The sequence below is a fragment of the Meriones unguiculatus genome, chromosome 2 (assembly GCF_030254825.1).
Source record: "Meriones unguiculatus strain TT.TT164.6M chromosome 2, Bangor_MerUng_6.1, whole genome shotgun sequence".
NCBI lineage: Eukaryota > Metazoa > Chordata > Mammalia > Rodentia > Muridae > Meriones > Meriones unguiculatus.
The window spans coordinates 169,595,648-169,617,883 of record NC_083350.1 but is presented as its reverse complement, the minus strand read 5'-3'; the positions used below and the strand labels follow the sequence as shown (position 1 = coordinate 169,617,883).

Genomic DNA, 22,236 nt, shown 5'->3' with positions numbered 1-22,236 from the left:
TTTTTTAATTTTTTATTTTATTTTATTTTATTTTTTTTTTAGTAAAGAACACACAATCTCAGGGTTCACAGGGTGATTAAATATCCCACTAGAAGATGCCAAGATGCACAGTAAAGGATGAGTAGATCTCCTTACTTTTCAGAGACAAGGTGTTGCTCTGAGATTGTATTTGTGCTACGTGTGTGTGTGTGTGTGTGTGTGTGTTTGTGCACGTGGGTGTAGGTGTATGCATCTGAGCAGCTGGGAACCAAGGTCTTCCTCTATCACTTTCCACCTTGCTTCTGAGACCCTCTCTCGCTGAATGTGGAACTCAGTAATTGGCTATAACTGGCTGGCTAGCAAGTCCTTAGGATCCTTCTGTCCCCATCTCTTACTGCTGAGATTGCAGAGATGGGTCCTTTCCCAGGTTTTCACAGAGGTGCTTAGGGATCCTAAGTTGTCTTCAAGCTTGTGCAGCACACATTTGACCCATGGAACACCCTCCCAGCCCTGAGGATGGTACTTACATGGCCATTAACATCTGAAACAGTAGCCTCTTCTTTGTCCAGCATGTGGAAGGTGGGGTGCGGGGGTGGTGGTAAACAGATGAAAAAGGTTTTAGCAATTAGCTACTGCTAGAATTGGGTCACGATATACTTTTCTCTTCACTTTGTTTTGCTACCCAAATGTAGCCAGAGAGGCAGTTGTCTAAATAGATTAAATCACAGGTTATAGAAGACCTGCTTTTGCAGATCTGCTCAGTAAACACGTTGGTTGTTTTTCTCTTGTCTTTTTGTTTTCAACAGTCAGGTTTTAAAAGGAAGGAGGAAACGATGATGTATTTAGAAATCCTTTCTAGAATTCAGCCACTGAGACTGTCAGAGCGTTGTTACCCCTGAGAAACTAACAACAGGAATGGTGTTTAGTTTCATTTCATGTCATTAAGTTTACAGCAGTGTCCTACCTGGAGCTCAGGCTCAGTGATTGGTTTTGGTAAAACATTGGGGAATTTCTATTGGAAGCAAAGACTTAGTATATCTTTTAGCCATTGGAAAAAGAGAAGATGTGTGACTGAAGCAGGCATAAACACGGAAGGCAAAGATAATGAACAGTCAGTGTTCTTGTTGGGGTTAAGGGAATTGGATGCAATGCTTTCTCCATTATTGTCAACTCCTTATTCTAGTTTCAGGTTTAAAATAAAGTACACATGTAGGTTAGGGCTTGCATATGTAGTTTTAAAATCCTAGTAGTAATTCCTTTCATTCCAGAGCCTGTCAAAATATTACAATATTGTCCAATCAGTAGCTTCAGGAAGTTATCTTGAGCTGTGCAGTTGATGGGGGCTTCCCCCCCAGGAAGCAGAAGTCTGTAGCTCCTGCTCAGACCAGCTTTGTAGGTTGTCTTCTCATTTTGGAGTGAGGTGGGAAATAATAACCAAATGTCAGGGGAAAAAAATGTGTGGCAGACCTGCTGGACACATGCCTCTTTTCCACCTCCTGGTTTAGGTGATCTGAAGATGTGTTTATTAATAGCAGAGACAGAGGGTGCCCCCCCCCACAAGTTTTCTGCCTCAGAGCAGATTCTTTTTGAGAAATAGGAGGAAACAGACACTGAGGGTTTTGTTTTAGCAGGTGAAGGGATAGCTCTGGAGTTGAGTGATGGGACTTTGAGCCCAGGCTCAGAAGCTGAGCTACAAATTCACTTTGCTAACGAGGTCCTGGCCTTCAAGACTCCCTCCCAGGTGCGGTATGTCTTCATGATGGGCTGACCAAAGCCTCCTTCATATGCCAAGATGGAGCTGCTTTGGTACCAAATCGAGGCGTCCTTGACCTGAGACACTAACAAGCTCCTCTCTGCCTGAACCCAGTTATTGAATTGAGGGCCTTTACTTCCTTAGCTAGGAATTAGCTGGATGGAATTGTACTGCGTGACCCGCGTGGATGTTGAAAATTTAATTAACCAGTGTTTCTGTTACAGTTTGAAGGTATCCCCATATCCCAGTGTGGGTAATATGGACAAAGTGGACAGAGGACAGTATTCATTATTCTCTAATATGGCACTTCTCCATCTGCCATTACGTTTAAAAGCTTCAGACAGGGAGGCAGGGATTTGGCTGTATGGAATGCTTTGCAGAGCAAATCAGACCTTTTTATTCAGTAAATTTCATAAGAAATTCAATTACCTATGAAGTCACCCTAGGGAGGCCACTCATCCTAAGGTACACAGGATAGGAAAATTTCATTTTTTTTTCCAACAGGGGATTCTTTTTCAAAGGGGGCTGTTGATTTTCTTCAGATAAATGTAAAATCTAAATGTGCAAAAGATGAGGCAACACTCAAGGGACTGATAAGAGAAAATGGGCAGGATTCTTCCAAGTTATACAGTAGTGGAAATATGTTAGCCGAAGTTCAGACGCAACTACAGTTGATCCCTTTGGTATTAGGACACTAGGAAGAGGTTCACTTTCTCAAGGTAAAATAGCTCTTTTCCAGGCTTAATCTTCATTCAGAAGGGCAAACAGGATAGACATAGGAAATAGAAGATAGAGAACAGGACAGGAACCTTCTACAGAGGGCCTCTGAAAGACTACTCATTAGGGTTTTGAAGCAGATGCTGAGATTCATAGCCAAACTTTGGGTAGAGTGCAGGGAATCTTATGGAAGAAGGGGAGATAGAAAGACCTGGAGGGGACAGGAGCTCCACAAGAAGACCAACAGAGCCAAAAAAATCTGGTCTCAGGGGGTACTGCAGAGACTGAATCAACCAAAGACCATGAATGGAGAGGACCTAGACCTCCTGCTCAGATGTAGCTCATGGGCAGCTCAGTCTCCATGTGGGTTCCCTAGTAAGGGGAGCAGGGGCTGTCTCTGACATGGATGGATTCAGTGGTCAGCTTTTTGATCACCTCCTCCTGGTGAGGTATCCTAACTAGGCCACAGAGAAAGAGGATCCAGATAGTCCTGATGGGACTTGATAGGCTAGGGTTAGATAGTTGGGGAGGAGGACCTATCCTATCAGGGGAGGAGCATATCCTATCAGAGGAGCATATCCTATCAGGGAGGACCTATCCTATCAGGGGAGGAGCATAGGGGTAGGAGAAGGGAGGGTGGGACCGGGAGGAGATGAGGGAGGGGGCTACAGTTGGGATACAAAGTGAATAAATTGTAATAAAGAAAAAAATTTAAAATGTATATAAACTTAAAAAATAACTCTCTTCCTCTGTGAATTACAACTCTTCAATTCAGCTTGGTGCTGGGTCCACTTTGGGTTCCTTTCCTTGCTGTGAGGGATCCACAGTGGCCAGCTAGACACAGCCTTGGAATTAACACTGTTGTCATGTCACTCTCAGGTATCTTCCATTTCTGCAGCACTCAGAGCATCAGACTTGCCTCCGAGAGCCTGCTCAGTGAGAGAATGGGTTGGTGACAGAAGCTGTTGGCTTCCAGAAATTCAGTTTCCCCAGCTGGAGGATCCGGGTAGCTGTGGCTGTGCTGGTTAGGGAAAGTCTGGTGTCATATGTAGGCCGTTAGTTACTGAAGACCGCCGCACAGAGTGACAGAAGCCTTAATTATCCAGGTGTGGCTCCTTCAGCTGAAGATGTGTCCATCCTAGATGTGTGATTTCCCGTTCGTGGGTTTAGCTAATGGGTCTAAATTACTGACAGTTTCCATAAGGGAAGTAGCAGTGGGAATTTGATATGCTTGTGTCAAATGAAGCAGAAGTTCCATTTTCTTTTTTTAAAAGCCTGTGTGTGTGTGTGTGTGTGTGTGTGTGTGTGTGTGCGCGTGCACACACAAAAATGCAGATGCCCCTGGAGGCCAAAGTATGGTGATTTTCCTGGAACTGGAGTTACAGGTTTTTGGTAAGAGTAGTGCACACTTTAACGGCTGATCTTCCTCCCAAGTTCCTTTTTCTTAGTGATTGATGCAGCAGAGGATCAGGAATGAATGGATGGATCTTCTCTGGCATGTGGTCAGGAGCTGCAAAGGAATCTCTCCTGAGGATAACGCCTTGGTTATTGAGACAACATCCATTACCATGATGAACTGACAGTGGAGATGTGCCTTTTGGCTTTCATACATACTGTTCTGCATGCTTTCATAGCACCGAGAAGGCTTGGTTTCTCGTGACTGATGGGCGGTGATGTGACAGCTAGGTAACCGTGTGGCAGCCAGGGAGACAGTTTTGTCTTTGTCTCTGGATATGATGCTGTTTCTCCGAGCTTTCACTCATCTCTAGTAGTTAGGCTGGTTTTACAGTCTGTTGGGTAATGATGTTTTCAAAGTAAGATTAACTTCTTAATTACAACTCAAGTGGAAGTGGAAACATTGAACTGTGATGGGTTTTGGCAGTCAGCCAGGGAGGAATAGTTTAAGGTGTGACTTCCTCTCTCCAGATAGGAAAGGCATACTGATCTGTAGGGTTATTTGAACACTGGCTCAGGATAAACCGAAGCGGTTGGATTGAAAGGTTAATAGAAGTAGGCCATAGCAATTAATTAAAAAAAAATGCTTATTTTCATTTGTGTGTGAATACATGCTACTCGTCTGTGATTGCTCACGGAGGACTGAAGGATTTGATTCCCTGCAGTTGGAGTTACAGGTAGACATGGCTGCTGGGAACTGAACTCAGTTCATCTGCTAGTTCTCTTAATCACTGAGCCAATTCTATAGCCTGGAAATAAGCTTCTTTAATAGAAATTTTACCTTTATTCTTTTTTTCTGAAATGGGGTCTCATGTAACTCAAACTCAAACTTGAACTTGGCCCTGAACTTGCAAAAGTAGCTGAGGATGACCCTGAACTTCTCTTCTTCTAGCTTCCACCTCCCAATTGCTGGATTACAGATGTGTAGCACCATGCCCAACTTCCAATTCTATTTTTTTTAAAAGGGGATATTCTTTGCTATGTGAACAATCCATACTTTCCTGGTGAAGCGTCTGGACTGAATGAGCAGTGAGGGAAGATATTAGCTCCTTCTCAGTAAGAACAGCTCAGGTTTTATAACTCAATTAATACTTCCTAAGTAAGTTCTTGCTCCTAGAGTTTTCCACTGTGATCTTTGGAGGTTTCTAGTCCTAAGGCAGGATGGTTCCTAGTGTAGGGTGGTTCCTTTCTGGCATTAGGTAGTTTTCTCTCCTACCTTCTCGAGTCATTACTCCAGACTGGAGGAAAGAAGTGTGTGCACTCTGAGAGTATTCTTGTGAGCATTCCCATTTCCTCAGTGACCTGTTCCGTGAATCCAAGTGCCGTGAATTTCTTCCTGTGCTTTTCTTCTAAACGTTGCCATTTTGTTTTAGAGACCAGAACATATCTTCATGCACCACGCTCTGTCATTAGACTCCCTTCTCTCAGGAAGCACAATTCTTTGCTGCTTGGTATTTTTAAGTCTTAAAACTGTTGTTTCGTCTATTTTATCCAGGATTTTCTTTTGTTCTGTTTTGTTTCAGATGGGTTATTCCATGTTGTTCCTAGCAGAAGGCATATTTCCCAAATATTCTGATATGTTCATTTTTTTTCTGTGCATTTAAGGATCAGCTCTTTTAGCTGCAGAATAAATATTATGTAACAACTTTTACTATTGTTGATCTTCCATATGAGGAATTTCTTTTCCATTCTTTCTTCCTCAGGTTTAGTAAGATGCCAGCTTTGTCTGAGGAGGATTTACATGTGCACATGGGTATACATACTCAGAACTAGTCATTGATTTCTTTTTGCTTTCCCTCATGTAGTGCAAGAGATCAAATCTTTGGCAAAGGCAAGCACTGTGCCACTGAGCTACAACCTCAGGCCAATTTCAATTTTATCGAACTTAAGACTTACAAATGGTATTACTTTCTTGAAGACCGTTTTAGTATTTCTGGAGATAATTGCACTCTTTCCCTTTTTTGTGTGTGTCTGGTAAATAATGAACTGCATTAACAGGTTGCTCAGCAAGGGAACATCTTTGTGTTCTGTAGACATTTTATTAGTTAATGTGCTGCTATTCTTTGTGCTGTTGGTATGTATTTGTGCTTGTATGTGTGTATGTGTGAATATATTACACACACCTAACAACAACATTCGTGAATAAGGGTTATGTGTAGCTATTTCCTTTGCAGTCTGTTATGAAATCAAGTTTGGGTACCAGAATTATATTGGTCTCACAAAAAGAATGGCAGTTTATGCATTTTCTAGCCCTTGAAGCAATATGAATGGCATATAAGTAGCTTAGGGCTCATCTATTCTCTAAAGGTTTGATTGGATTTCTCCCCTAAAACACATTAGTCTGAGCATTTTTATCTGGAAGGATAATAGTTTCTGTTTCTCTGTTCTATGAAAATGTTTCAGATAATCTGCATTGGAGTCAAAGAGGAAAATATTTTTAAGGAAAATTATCCCTTTATGTAGATTGTCACTGTATTTGAGTTTGTCAAAGATTATCTTTTGATATTTAAAATATAAATATAAAATATTAATATCAATATCTAATTTAATGGTCCATTTCTGTTTGGTTTATTTGTTCTGTTTTTTCATTTCATTCTTAAATTGTTTGCTAATATCTTTTTGCCCTTCAAGAATCTGAATTTCAAGTTTACTTAGTCATTTTACCCTTGGTATTGACTTTTATCTTTGATTACTTCTGTAAGGTTTCTTGGTTTACTAGTCTTCTGAATGTGACCCTCTCTTTCTGGGAAAGACTTGTATTCTAGCATTCCTGGGTCTCTACAACTCCTTGTCTGCTTTATATGCAGCTAATTTAGTCATGTTCTGGAGCTGGCTTTGCTGGTTTAGGCTGTTTACTATTTGCATATAAAGTAAAAATTTTACTATTTTTTGAAAAAGATTTCTATTATTTTAAATATGTGTGTATGATGTGATGGAGGTGTCCAAAGATGCTTGAGGCTTCCACTTGAGCTGGAGTTACAGGTGATTATGAGCCGCCTGTAAGGGTGCTGGGAATCAAAACTCAAGTCCTCTAGAAGAGCAGTATGTACTCTTAACTGTTAAGGCCAGTTTTTAGTATCCTTGAGCTCAGCTTATACCTTGTGTATGTTTTACAAATGCTTTTACTTATTTTGTTTTGGTGGATGTTTCGAAAGATTTGTATTCAGGCACCTGTTGCTCTATGATGATTCGGACAGTGAAAGATTAACAAAGTAAAAATCATGAAACATAGCGTGACAAGGTAAACATTCTAGTTGGAATCTACAGGCGAACATTTTATAGAGAAATCTACCTGAAGATCTTGATAATGGGTGACCTTTCTGTAGAAGCCTGAATGTAGGTATGAATTGAAGAGAGGGTTAGAGAGAAGGAGAGAAGGTAGAGGGAGAGACAGACAACTGGACTGAGGAATTTTCTCTGTAAGACATCAGAGCATCATGGAGTAGAGACCAGATAGGTGAAGGCTATAGGGATGAAAATATTTTTCAAGAGACAGGGTTTTGTTGTGTAGTTCTGACTTGATTGTTCATAGGCATGAACAATAGTGTTGCTATGCATGCTACAGCTCTGAACTTATTTCTGGGCTCAAGGAGTCCTTCTGCCTCATTCACTGGAGGCACTGGGACTACCAATGCTTACTGCTACAACTTAATTTTTTAAGGAACTTCAGAATTTTTAAAGGGACTTCTGGTAATATATTTGAAGACTTAAAGGGACTTCTGGTAATATATTTGAAGACTGTTACGGACAATAAGGAGAAAGAAAACAAGCTGATGGAGGAAGGACGGAAAGCAGGCTGTAAGTATGGATAAAGGTGGTAAATGGATGAAGAGCCCTTTGACCCGTAACTGAAACCAGGAGCAGAATCATCAGTTGCATGGAAAGGATAGTAGAAGTTTGAGGAGAAAAGTTGTATAGACGTTCTTTCTGATATGACAGATGACTTGATAATGGGAATGCCTGCTCATTTGTGAACTGAAGAAAATTGCAAATTAAATCCTATTGCCATGTTTTGTGCAGATACAGGAATGTGGAGACTAGGAAGTAGCTCGGGTAAGGGTGAATGGGGTTAAACAGTAGCTGTATAAAACTGTGGGGCCATCATTAGTGGAGGCCTTAGGTATGCGGACAGTCAAAAGATACCAACCTTGGGCCAATGGGATAGCTCAGGGGTCAAGGCACTTGCTGCCAAGCCTGATGAGCTGAGTTTAATTCCAGGAATAAGGAAAGGACTGATTCAGTAGAATTGCCCTTTGACCTCTACAGGTGCACTGTGGTGCAAGTTTGCAAATGCATGCACACATGCACTAACACACACATTGAAAGAGGGAGAGAGAGGAAAAAAAAACAACAAAGAGTGGAACTTTGCAGTGGGGCTGAATATTTAGGATACTGGAGAAAGGAGAAGAAAAACTAAAAAATGAGGTTGTACTATCCTAGTAAGAAGTAGAGACTGAGAGAATTAAACAGTTAACAGCAATTCTACTAGTAACGGTTTAGGGTGGGACCATTGAAGTGGGAGGCTAAGGTGAGTGAAGCTATTACATACGGAGTGGTAATAAAATGGCCAAAGCATGAAGCATTATCCAATTCCAAATCAACATCACCAGGAGTACTGGTCGGTAGAGAGACGGAGCTTGGTTATGAAATCAGTGAACGGAGACAGTTTTGGCAGTGTGGCTTGTAATTGCGGTGAGTCGAGGTGTGGTGGATGTTACAGTGGAGGATGCACCTTTGTTTTCAGGGGCGAGGAGAAGGGTGCTCTCAAAGCTGCATCAGGGAAGCCAGCAGTGACATAAAACACTTGACACCGTCCTAGCATGTAGAAGCGATCCGTAAATGATACATGTGCGCGGCACTACTGCCTAGCAAATTAATTACCTTGAAATTGCAAGACCACGTTCACAGTAGGCCTATAAAATATTAATGTGTTCAACAGGATCTCTAAAATAAAAATGGAATATATATATGTGTATATATATATATTTTAATTTTGCTAATCTGAGAGGGGATCCTTTAACTATGGGTGGATTTGCTTTAATGATGTGGAGAACTTTGGTGGTAACACTCAGGGCCCATCGGCGTGGCCTTCTTTGTGTTAGGTAAGCTGTAAAACACCGATGTCAATAGCAAGCTCTCCAGTGATCTGGCCTGGGAAGTGCTTTGTAGTCTAAATGTTAAGGCTACTTGAAGGATATAGTGGTTTGAATGATTAACGTTAACTAGCTTCCCACCGCTGTGACTCTCCTGGAGTCCTCGGGAAAATGAGAGGAGAGAACGGGGTTAGGTCAAAAGCCAAATACAACCCATTGTCTGACTTGAACTCTGCTTTGTCCTTCTGCACACATGGTGGAATTGATCATGGTGCTCACCAAAAAAATCAAACTAATAAGCTTGTTCTGCTTGCTTAAGGACATGGGTCCAAAGGCACTGAGGTACAACTTACATATTTTTAGAGATTCCTGGAGGGAGAGAGCCTAGGAAATTAGGATTTGAAAAATGAAAGCTAGTAGATATTCGGGGTTTCCTTTATTTTGTGCAGGATAAAAATTTCCTCTCTGAGAACAATTTCAGAGAAAAGAATTGGAATATCTAATCTGCCCACAAATAAAACTGGAAGAAGGAAGTAGGGACTCCTTATATTAATGTTCATAAAAGGCTGGTGATACTAATTTCTTATTAAAATATGAAGTGGCCCAGAAGCAACAGGAATAGAAATGGAGTATGTTTACCTCCAACTTTCTTTGCTTCATAATGGTAAGCTCAGATATGTTTTTTTTTTTTTCATGGTGAGATATTCTTACTGGTCTAGAAATTATGATGTTAGTGCATACATATTAGAACATTTCAAGAGGCAGAAGCCTGTGAAATAAAATCTACAAGTCCACAGTCGTATGCTCCCAGCCCCAGCCTGTTACTCTGTGCTACATAAGTGCTCACAGTTGACATGGTGGTTTGTAGCTTCCTTAGTTTATGCACAGGCGATTATACTGTACCTTAAAACAAACAAACAAACAAATAAAACCAAAAACCTACATTGTTTTATACTATGTTTGACTAATTGGTTTTATTTTCTATGTTTGCCATCTGCATTTATGCACACACCAAGCTTATCACAGAGAAGAATATTCTCGATATGAAGAAGCACACATGCCCTCCCACGTCCTTGCAGCCCTTTTCCTTCACATGTTATTGTTCCATACTCAGCATTCGTTGGTTGCCTGCAGTCTTCTCTAGGGGTGGGGCACCCTAGAATTTCCTGTTCCACAGTAGCATGTCTATTGGGGTAAAATTACAGTTTTTTTCTACACCCTCTCAAGCTCCCAATAATGACTCAGAGACTTAATACATATAGTATAAGCTTCAAGTGCTGTAGCTGGCCAGATTCTCATCTATTCTAACGTGACTATGCTGGCCTGTTGTAGTTTGCAGCCACATGCCCCATTATTTGCCAGCTAGTCTCACCCTGCCTGCTGCCTCTCCATCCTTGTCCTCAGGGCATCTCCCTCATGGCGACTTTTTTCCACTCTCCCTTTTCCACCTAGGATCCTCCTCCTGGGATTGCAAGTTCCTCGGTAGCTCTTGCCCCAGCTATAGGATGTTCGGCTCTTTAATAACTGATCAGAGGTGATGGAGAACAATTTTTACATAACTTTGAAACAGGAGATGCTTCATAGAAATGGCAATGCCAACGTCCAGACTGTATCCAGATCTCAAATCAGCATTTGAATACACAGGGCACAAAGCCGTCCCCAAACATATATTGGTGTCGTCCTTGTTCTGATCTTGCTCTGGCAGCCATATTGTTGAAGTATATGGGTAAAGTTCCCTCAACGTTTCTAGGAGACAAAATTGCACAGCAGATTTCCTGGTCCTCTGGCTCTTAATAATCTCCCCATTCCCTCTTCTCTGGTGTTCCCTGAGCCTCAGGCGTAGGGTTTGTGTTGTAGATGTATCTGTACACAGTTGTGCTCTGCATTTTGATGAGTTGTGGTATTTTGTAATGGTCTCCTTCTATTACAAAGTGAAGCTTCTTTGATGAGGGGTAAGAGCTGCTCTTATCTGTGGGCATTAGGCTCAGTATTTTTAAATGCAGTTAAGAATTATGTTGGTTTAGTAAGATGACAGTAGTTGGCTAGTGTCTTAATTGGGGTTTCTGTTGCTGTGATGAAACACCATGACCAGATAAAGCAAGTTGGAGAAGAAAAGGCTTATTTGGCTAACACTTCTATATTGCTTTTCATCATTGGTGAAAGTCAGGACCGGCAGGCAAACAGCTCCTTGTGGCAGGAGCTGAAGCAGAAGGCTGCTTACCGGCTTGCTGTTCATGTCTGGTTCAGCCTGCTTTCTTACAGAACCCAAGACTACCAGTCCACAGTGGGCTGGGTCCTTTTCTGTCAACCATTAATTAAGAAAATGTTTTTCAGGCTTGCTTAAAGTCTGATCTTTTAGAGGCATTCTCTTTTTCTTCTATCTGTCTGTCTGTCTGTCATCTATTTAATTACTTTACAGCCTGATCCCAGCCCCCTCTCTCCTCTCCTCCCAGTCCCACCCTATGCCCCCTTCCCCTGGAGGCATTTTCTCAATTGAGGTTCCCTCCTCTCGGTTGACTTTAGCTTGTGTCAAGTTGAAATAAAACTATCCAGCACAGCTAGGTTCCTAGTACCGTGAATAATTTCCCCACTGTGGAGCAGGCCTTCAGTCTAAATAGACAGCTGTTGGCTCTCAAAATATATGGATGCCACTATTGCATCTTTTGGGATATCTTGACATTTTGGTCATTATTATGTTCATAGGACATCTGAGTAAGAGTATTGGTCACTTCCCTCTCTTGGAAGCTTGCGTAGCAGCCAGGCATAACTTAAATATATCCTTTGGGTTCTGTGTCTGTAGAACATCCTGTCTTTAGCATTGGGGACTTACCTTCAAACTCTAGGAGGCAATCAATGGCCACAGCAATAGCCTGTATTGATCTGGGAGTTTCTTGGACTTCATTGACTAACAACTTGAAAGGGACTTTCTCCTATCTGGTTCAGGGGTTTTTGATAGATAGTCTACAGTGCTTGAGTAGAACATTGTCAGCCCAAGTGGCATTGCTTCATTTAAACTACATATGTGCATACATATACTTATGTATATTACATGTAATTTTAGTTAAATACATGATTCCATATGGCTTAAAAAAAGTTAGTTATCTTTCACTTTTCCTCCCTCTCATTCTGTACTGACACCCCTCCACCTTCTCTCAATTAATTCCCTACCTCACATTTTTCATTCTCTCCTTCATATTGTTTGTTTTAAACAGTATCCAAAACAGATTCTTTTCTGATGGCTGTTCCTACACCTTTGAACATTTGCGTATTGTGTTAACACTCCAGTCACAGACGTGTGAAATTCTAATGTTTAAATACTCATGCATACAAGAAGCTGCTTATTCACATTCTACTCAACAGCAGAAAGTGTCAATCTAGTAAATATAGTTAGCAATAGTATGTCATTGTTTAATCGTCATCTCTTTGAGTATTAGTCCCTCTGGGCATGTTTTATGCTCAGTGGTAATTTTTTCATCTCTGTGTTGTCTGTGCTGTGAAGCCATTTATATGTAATAGTTATTACTGTTAATGTTACTTAAGGTTCTTGAGATAGGGTCCTTCTGTGTAACCCAGGCTGGCTGGAATGATCCTCAGGTCCTCAGCTCTGAGTTCTGTGGTTGCAGGTACACAGCACCAGACCCCAGGTTTATCTTTTTCCTGTTGTTTTGTCAGAGTTCACTGAATGGGAGGAAAAAGCATCATCTGTCACATATGTTGCGAATGTATTCACCTACTTCTTAAAAACTTATGACTCCATTGACAGCAATGCACATGGCAGCAGCCACTGGCTTCATTATCAGTGCAGAGGTTAGCAGGAAGGAGCCAAGTGGCTATTGGGGTGGAGTCAGAGTCAGAAGGGCTCTTGTAGATCAAATATACATGGGGACAGAGGTCTTTTCTGAGACTGATTCTCTAACCAAGGACCATGCATGGATATAATCTAGAACCTCTGCTCAGACATAGCCCATGGCAGCTCAGTATCCAAGTGGGTACCCTAGTAAGGGGAACAGGGACTGTCTCTGACATGAACTCAGTAGCTGGCTCTTTGACCTCACTCCCCCCCCCACGAGGAAGGAGCTTTGCTAGGCCACAGAGGAGGACACTGCAGCCAGTCCTAATGAGACCTAGGGTCAGATGGAAGTGGAGGAGGACCTCTTCTATCAGTGGACTTAGAGAGGGGCAGGGAGGAGATGAGGGCGAATGGTAGGGATTGGGAAGGAATGAGAGGGGGCTACAGCTGGGATGCAAAGTAAATAAATTATAGTTAATATAAAAAATTAAAAATTTAACAACAAAAAAAGAAGGGCTCTTGTCTGCTGCTGTAACCTTGGTGCCTAGCAGGGAGGTCTGGCCTCTGCCTATGCCATAAGAAAGAAGCAGCACCCAGAGCAAATGTCCTGGCTCCCATCCCCATGATGACTCCACCTCTCCCAGGCAGGAGCCCAAACACCAGCCTCCCTGAATAGTGTCAGAGCCCAAGCCTACCCCCCTTAGGCCTCTCATCTTGATAGGGGTAGGTATAAACCATTTTCTCAAAGTGACTTCCTCCACTGCCAGAGATCTTACATAGCTTCCTGGTCAGTCATCTGGAAGCATTTCTTCACGTAATTGATGAACTCAGCTTCCGATTTGGGAAGAGAACCATTTTTCTATACTTGCTTGTAATTTTGCCTTAATGTCTTCTACAGAACCAGGTTGAATTTTTTGTTTTCTTTTTTTCCTTTTTGTTTGCTTGTTTTTTGTTTTGTTATAAAGATCTTTTGGTCTTGGTCTTGGTGTTGATGGTGTTAAGTCCTTTCCATTCTTATTTGATTTTTTTTTGGCTGTAGTCTCTCACAGATTCCTCACTTGTTTTTTTTTTTTTAAACAGTTTTCTCATTATCAAATTCATCATCATCTTCATCGTTCTACTTTTTCCTCCATGGCAGATCAATTTCCAGACATACTCAAGTTTTATGTCTTCCTCATCTTATCTTCTTCTTATCTCATCTTGTCTTCATCTTCCTCTGTAACTACATGGCGTTGCTCACTAATGTGCATAGTTCCTGAGTTACACTTCAACCTTAAGACCACAGGTGTTGTAATCTCAAAGCTAGTGAGGAAAACTGTTGGTTGTACAGACATTTTCAAAGTTGCCAATATTGCTTTGTTGAACTCCCTTCTTAGTTTTTGCTTCTGCCTCAACGAAGCATAGTTCGTCCTTGGCTCTGGCCCCCAAACTGATAACAGATGCTCAGTTTCACCATTATCCACCTTAAAGTGATAACCTTTGTGGGTCTTTAGTGAACAACCAAAAATTATATTCTGAGGCTTTGGAGGGCTTGCATTCATGCTCATCAAATCTTCCATGAGCTGGAGGCCTGTACTTCCATATGGGAGAAATTGGGTGGAGATAATTGTGTACTCATCCTCAGAACAGACTCATGCTGGGTTCCCTGAATTGTTTTTAATCAGGATGTTATGCAGTTGTGGAGGGTAATAGAGGGATGGCTGGCACTTCCAGTTGGGGACTTCCTGGTCTCACTGCTTTCAGCCAGCTTCAGGGCACATGTCTAAATCAAGGTTAAAGACAGCTGCTTGAATCAGGATCCGAAGCATTAGTTTGTGTGTATCACAGGTCTGTTCTAGTTGATTCTCCTTCTGTGTGCTCCTGGCTCCAACTCTTATCTTCCTGATCCGCAGATCTCTAGAAAAAAGGCCACCCTAGGCTTGATCCTGTTGCTCAGTTGGCAGAGCACTTTCTGGCATGCATGAAGCTCTGGCTTCCATCCCCAGTACCTCTTAAACTGAGAATGGTAGCCTGCACCTCTGGTCCCCTGCCTTGGTAAGATAGAGATCTGTAGGAGGATCAGAAATTCATGGATATCCTTGGCTACAAAGTGAGTTCAAGGACAACCTGGATATAGATCCTGTTTCAAAAGCCAGTCAACCAATCATCCAACTGAATATTAACAAAAGAGAACAGAAGCACAGCTACTCAGGTAGCCACCCTGATTGAAAGGCTTTGAGAAGGTGAGTTGCTGGATCAGTGGGTCCTGCCTTTCCTCCCACCCAGTCATAGCACTTCAGCAATGTTGGTGCCTGGGAGGGAAACACCACACCCTGTGTTTCCCTGGCTTTTTGCCTTTGCCCCAGACCATAGACATCAGAGCACTTCCACAGAGAAGCCTGGGTGGGTTATCATTTCCTTTGTCTTTCTGTCCTGCTGGATATTTTGGAGGCACCATGACAAGTGTTACAACATTTTGTTCCCTCATTTGTTGTTTTATGTCGCTCATGCCTGCCTAGTGGGGGCAGACATTCATTCTGTCTTACACACTCACTGTGGTATTGTAGCACCCAGGAATAACCCATATTCTCAGCATAAGCTCTCACTATTTCTGTGTAGAAAGAGAGACTGGCTGTGTCTGTGAAGAACTGACACTTTGGAAATTTAGGTGTGAGCTGAGCAGGCCTTTCTCCCTGCTGAGGAGGACAGCAAAGCTCGAAGCCATTAAGCAGGCAGAGGCCTTCAGTGGCCCTGCACATCCAGGGTTGCATTCCCTCGAGTTCTGTGCAAAGCTGTGAGAGTATCATTTGGTAATGATGACTTGTTTCTTCTACTTCTTTCTTGGTTTTGAAACTGACTTGGTGGACGTACAAAAGCTCAATACCCCTCCACTGCTTCTTTCTGGAACTGGAGATACTGAAATTTCTAGGCTATGAGCCTGAAGACAGAGTTTTGGCTGCGTCAGGGGTGGAGATTTTAGCATGACTCTACCATTGTCTACAGTGTGCTCCCCTTCCCCAACTCTCTCCAAGAGCCACAGTTTCTTCCCTTCTAGGATTGCAAGGAAAGCCCATAAAAATCCGTCTTCTAATGACTTGAGGTAAACATGCCATGTAAAACTCCACAAACTTCTTCCCTCCGAGAGCTCTGTCAATTCTTTTGTGTGTATTAGTGGCAGGAACAACGGGAGGAAGGCAAGCACACAGGTAAAGTGTTAGATAGGCAGACAGTGGATGCTGATGCTGGGAAGTCCTTGCTGTGAGCCTCCTGTGCCTGTAGACTCAGGTTCAAAGTCTGTCTGCCTGTGTCACCTGGCGCCTTTGCACATTTGCTTTGCCTAAGCTCTATGTGCATCTTTCGTTGTCTCTGGTCTCCTAAATGACTGCTTTGTCTATGTGCAAAGAAAATGTAATTTCCTGTTACTTGTGTCTTTTGATCTTTATAAAAGACTCCTAATTTGGAAAAACAAACTCCAGGAAACGTGGGTTGCCTTGATAGAGCTGTCCCCAGGGATATTCTTATTAGGGTGCTGCTGAGTGAGGCAGCCACAGCTCTTTCATCCTGATACTGTTAAAGTGTATGTAGGGAGTCCTTTAAATGAAGTACAAGTGCTTGTATTTATGGCAGGGGAGTGCATTCCTTTTGCATTTTGACTCTTAGGTTAAGATTCCATGCATTTGTTATTAGCTGTGCTTTTACCTGCCCACTCTGCTGGATAGGAGAAGCACATGTGTTTGGCCCTGGCTGATACAGCAATTATACAGAATTGTTTGATTCTGTGGAAGAAGAAATCAAGAACGAAGGTTTCATACAGCTACAAATCTTGTCTCTGTATCAGTATTTGTTCTGTTGACACATCTATTTGTTAGGATTGAGTCACCAAAGCTAGCCCATATTGAAGTGGTGGAGAAATGGACTTTCCTCAGGGAAAGGTGTATGAGAGCCACGGGTATCAAAGATTTAATGAGAGAGTGAGAGAGAGAGAGAGAACCAGAGAGAGAGAGAGAGAGAGACAGAGAGACAGAGAGAGCACAGAGATACCCACAGAGAGAGGAGAAGGTGAGATAGAGACAGAGAGAATATGAATGGAGCATGAGGCAGGTGGGACAGGGAATAGAGCTGGCCAGCAAAGAGGGGCTTGCTGTTGCTGATGTTGCCTCAGTTCTGAGTCCTCCAGCCTTGGTGACTCTAGCTTCCAGGCCAGGTGAAGGATGACCAGGGTAAACAGGAAGCTAGTATTAGAAGGATAGTTGTCTCAAGAACGTTGAGGTGACTCCTAACATGGGCTTGGAGATGCCATTTCACTATTAAAAGCTAAGTTGATCATTTTAAAAGGGTTTGAGTGTGAGAATGCAGACAAGCTCCATGTTGGGGAGGTCTCTGCTGGGGAGGGGAGAGGTATTGAAGAGCTGAGATACTATCAAGTGTCCAGAATGTCACTTAACAGGCTGGAGGGATGCCCAGGTGAGAAATGAGACCCGCGCAGTGTGGACAGAGAGGGTCCAGGAAAAGCAGGTGTGCTCAGGGAGAACAGAGGCCCCTGGAGACTTGCATGTCACTGGCTGGGCCACAGCAGGTAGGTGCCAGGTTGCCCATGTGGGTGGTTGAACAATGTCTGGATGATGATTTCTTTTACTTTTTGTGTTTTAATATTTTTAAAATTTTTTTTGGAGCCTGGCTGGATGGCCTCTCCCAGGGTTGGCCAATTCCCAGAGATGGCAAAACTGTCATGTGTAAGCTGACTTTTAAGATGAGAACCAACCAGTCCACAGCCTATCCCTCATTCTTTCCTCAGCCACCTCCTGTGTGAGCTTAAACATGGACCATTACCATTATCACAAGCCCCAACCGCCCCTCCCCCAAGGTCAGGTACCATGCGTGGAGGGACAGGCCCTATGTCTCTGCAGCCTGCTGTAGTTTTTTACTGTAGCCAGTCCCAAGTCCAAGTGCCTCCCTGATGCTTTTCCTCTCCTTTAGCAACTGCAATGAAGGCTATTGCAGTTCTCACCCGCCTTGCTCCTCTTGTTTCCTGCCTGACTATGCTGCTTCCCTGTATTTCATTCCTGACGACTCCCTGTGTGGCTAGGCTGTGCCTCTGAGTGTAGAGAACTACAGAATTTAGAAGACTTCCTTGAAACTCTGCTGGGTGTACATCTGACAGAGTGTAACTATCTACAATACATAAACAGCAACGGCAACAAACAAAAGCAAACACACACACACACACACACACATGCCCGCATGCACAGAGAGAGAGAGAGAGAGAGAGAGAGAGAGAGAGAGAGAGAGACACCCCTGAGAAACACAATCAGTAACCGGACTGATGAAATGAACAGGCAGTACTCAAAAGATAAAGTATAAATGGCCAATCTTATTGAAAAAATTTCGCACTTTTTATGAAAAAAATGTCCAACATCGTCTGAGAGATGCAAACAAACATTGGGGTTCATCACACTCGAGGCGGAGTGGCTGTCATAGGAAAGCAAATAGCAACAAGTGATGGAGAGGATGTGGAGAAATGGGAACCCTCTGCACTGCTGGGGAGAGCATAAATTAGTCCAGCCCTGGACTCTCAGAAGTAAACAGAGAGAGACCATGTGACCCAGCTGTACCACTCATGGGATTTTAACTTAAAAAGCTCCAACATATCAGAGATATTTGCAAATCTTGTCTATTGCTGCCCTGTTCAGAGCCAGGACCAACCAAGTACCTATCAACAGAGGGATAGGTAAAGAAATGTGATTTATATATGCACTGGAAAATTTTCCAGCCTTAAAGTGAAATTACGTATTAACAAGAAAATAGATGGGAATGGAGCTCATTCATAAGTGAGTTAGGTTAGTCTCAGGAAGGCAAACTGTGTTTGCTGTCATCTGTGGGTCCTGCGTTTTATATAAAAGCACATGTACAAGTGACATGAAATGAGAAAACAGGCTGTCTAGGGGAACATAGGGAATTAAGAGGAGGAGCGAGCGAGATATGGGGTGTGAGGAATGGGAACATACTCAGAAGACATTATATCCTGCATGAAAATGGCCATGTATAGCAAAATAAAATATTTAAAGAAAAGATGAGAACTCCCTCTCACACCTGCTTCTTCTGTGTGTCTCCTGACACAATGTTGAAGTCCGAGCACCCTTAAGGCCATGCTAATGGAGCTTTGGTTATGTCTTGCTGAGTTGGAAGTATTTGGGGTGTTATCTTATCTGGGTGCAGTTGAGTAAGAATGACCAGACGGTAGGATTTGGGTCTTATAGTGGATCTCATGACATTACCTTCTTTGTCTCATGGGAGAAGTAGCTGAAATACACAAGAAGGGACTTTGAAGATCGTGAAGTGCTCGTGGGTGGGAGTCCCTCTTTCTTGACTCCACACAGTCTGGTGCTCAGAAAGACAGGAAGCAGCTTTGCTCTGTGGCCTGTCCAGCTCAGACAGACCATTCCCAGGATGACCCACTGCCACCACAATGGCTTGGGTTTGATTTTTAAATATTTATTGTTATTTATTTTGTATGTTGGTGTGTGGGTACCCTCAGAGGCCAGAAGAGGGTGTGGGATCCCCTGGAACCGACTTTCACATGTGGTTGTGAACAGCCCCATGCAAATGCTGGGAATCAAATTCTATCATCTAGAAGCACAGCGAGCACTGTTTTCTGCTGACTGGCTCTGTCTTTCCAGCTCTCCTACCCGCCTACCCTGAGACTGGCTGTTTTTGAACTCTAAGTGATCCTCCTGCCTCTGCACTCTGAGTGTTGGGAGTGATAAATGATGCCGCCCCATGTTCAGTTTTAACTTTAAAAGGAGGAGCCTGTTTATGCCAGTAGAAAAGGAACTATTTGGAAATATGAAAGTGGTAATTGGACACATAAAACAAAAATATATCAAACATGACTTGCTATATTAGTGATTTCTACGTTACTGTAATAAAATACACGAAGCAATTGATTTATAAGGAGAAAAAGGTTAGTTTCTCACGAGATTCTGAAGGTTTCAGGCTTTGAAATAAGGCAGCACATTGAGACAAGAGTGTATGGGTTGTGCAAGTCAACCACAGGGTGGCTTGTGATTCTCGTACCAGGGATCCAGTGTCCCCTTTGGCTGCTGCAGGCACCAGGCATGCATATACATACTACATGCAGACATACACCCATACACATAAAATAAAGATAATTTATCTGAAGGGGGGAAAAATAAAAGAAAACATACGGCAAACAAAATAAAGGTGGGCACCTCTTCTTAGGAGGTGATTTCCAGGATTTCAGTGTGGGAAGCCAGGGCTTCCCTTTCCTGCTCATGGCGGTCAAAACACTGTGGAGAAGGTTCTTGGATAGGAAAGGATGTCTACATGAAGTGCCTCACACTTCCCTAAGGTTTGGACAGAGGATGTGTGTGCATCTGTTTGGTGTTTGCTGCCTGGGATACCTTGTCACAGCAGTTTGTGCTTGTCACTTGAAGCTTCATTTCCTTGAACCAGAGGTGTTTGGTCTGCTCTCGACATCTAGTTCTGATCCCCGACTTAGTTAAAAGGCTTGAGTACAGTGTAAGAGAGATGAAGGGGCGGGCATAGTTCTCCAAAGTTAGCATGGAAGACAGTTTATATGAGAAAGTCTCCAGATTTTAATGAGTCTTCAGCTGTATTTTCAGAAAGTAGAATGGAGTGAGCCAAAATAGGGTGAGAAGGTTAAAAATCGGTTGAGTTGTTCCAAATACCCACTATACAAATTATAGAAAATGAATGCTCCTTGGTGAATATTCTGATGCCTCTTTCTTTAATATCTGGTAAATGTTTTGATTTGGCATATTCCTTTGCCAAGGAAGCCATCACTAGCAGCTGATTGTGCTTGGCTGATTGGCATGTGAGTATTTTGACCTTACGTCGTGCTGTAATTGTATGATGGTCTTGCATAGACGAGTATACCTTTCAGGGCCAGAGTTATGGCTCACAAAGAATGCCATGGGCTTTTGCTCCCCTTGCATGCACTGATGGGTTTTTCTGGCTTGGGTGGCCTTTAATTGGGACATAGAGTAACTCCTGGTGCCCCTGGATTGGTGTATTGACTATCCCTTGACATAGGAAGTCTTGAGGATACGTTTGCTTGTATGTTTGTGTTTTTATAAATTTGTTGTCCATAGAATTTAGAAACCAATAGAAATATTGTGTATTAGTCTGGAGCAGTGGTTCTCAAACCTGTGTGTCTTGACCCCATTTTGGGTAATATATCAGATATCTTGCATCTCTTTGCTGCTCTTAAAACAGGCAAAGATTATTTTTGACCCATTGTTTTTGGATACACACATATACACACACACAAAACCAACCTTTAGACATTAGTGACTGTGAACTAGTGTTCTGTCTATATTTTTCATTGGCTAAACAATATTCATTTCTGGTCTGGTATTTAGTAAATTAATATTTAAATTGTTAGGTTTCTCTTTCTCTTCTTGTTCCTTCTCTCAGTCCCCTGTCTTTTTCTCCCTTTCCTCCCTTCCCCATCTCATTTCTATTTTTTGAGGGTTTAAATCTTCAATTGACAGAATCAAAGAACTCTAAACTTGAGTTTTGATGAGGACCTTCTCAGTTCCTGGATTTTTACACAAAGTAGACTAAGGGTATGGGGGGGTATTTGAGTCCATTATGCACAGAGAAATATTAGGGCAAACATTTAAGTCTGAGGAAAAATATGAAACAGATCATACATGAATTGTCAATATTATCAGTTAAAAACTAAGTGGCTGGATATTAAAGCCAGTAGAATAATTTTACAGGCCTTTGTTTTCTGGCTCCTGTTTTAGGTAAAAAATCAGTTTCAAAAAACAAAATCACATTTATTGTATATTTATGTCCTAGGAATCAAACTGATATTATCTACTGAGCCTTATTGCCAAGCTGAAAGTCACTTTCAGACATATTTTCCAGGGAACATGTCAGATATGTGCTTTAGGAGTTGTAGTGAAATAAATCTTTCTCATTGCAGAGCCTTGATGGTCTCTTTAAACGCCTAACCGGTACCCTCTTTCTGGCTTCCTATCCCGTCATACTTGAAAGCATAGAAAGCTCCAAATCATAAAAGATTTAGAAAGATTTTGTGACATTACTTCTTGACCTTTGGGATAAGATCAAGTGTAGAAAGCTTTTGTGGAATTAGTGAAGTGTTAATACCTGTGGCTTCACATGTTGGAATTCACTGAAAGACTCATGAAAGGAATGAAAGGACCCTGCCAGATCCAAGAGGTACTGAGTGGGACAGAGCAGCAGAGTGCCATTCTGCATTCTTTAGGACAGCCCTCCGCCATCGCTCTGATGAGTGCTGGAAACTTGGTGGCAGCTTAATCCCAAGTCTAGTCTTATTGATTTAATTGTGCAATCATGGAGGTTTTTAGGCTACTGTTCTAATGTCTCATTGATGATGGAGTGACATAATGGATATATAACATATTCCTTTTGGAAAAGAGATAGCTCACCTGCTTCAG

At 42.3% G+C, this 22,236-nt stretch overlaps 1 protein-coding gene and 1 pseudogene across 1 annotated transcript in view; one reads left to right on the top strand and one right to left on the bottom strand.

The window, feature by feature from the left end:
- Positions 1–22,236, top strand: part of Plch1 (phospholipase C eta 1) — a 201,507-nt gene that overhangs the window by 63,289 nt on the left and 115,982 nt on the right. The window lies entirely within an intron of this gene.
- LOC110541661 (nucleophosmin-like) lies at positions 13,530–14,346 on the bottom strand (annotated as a pseudogene).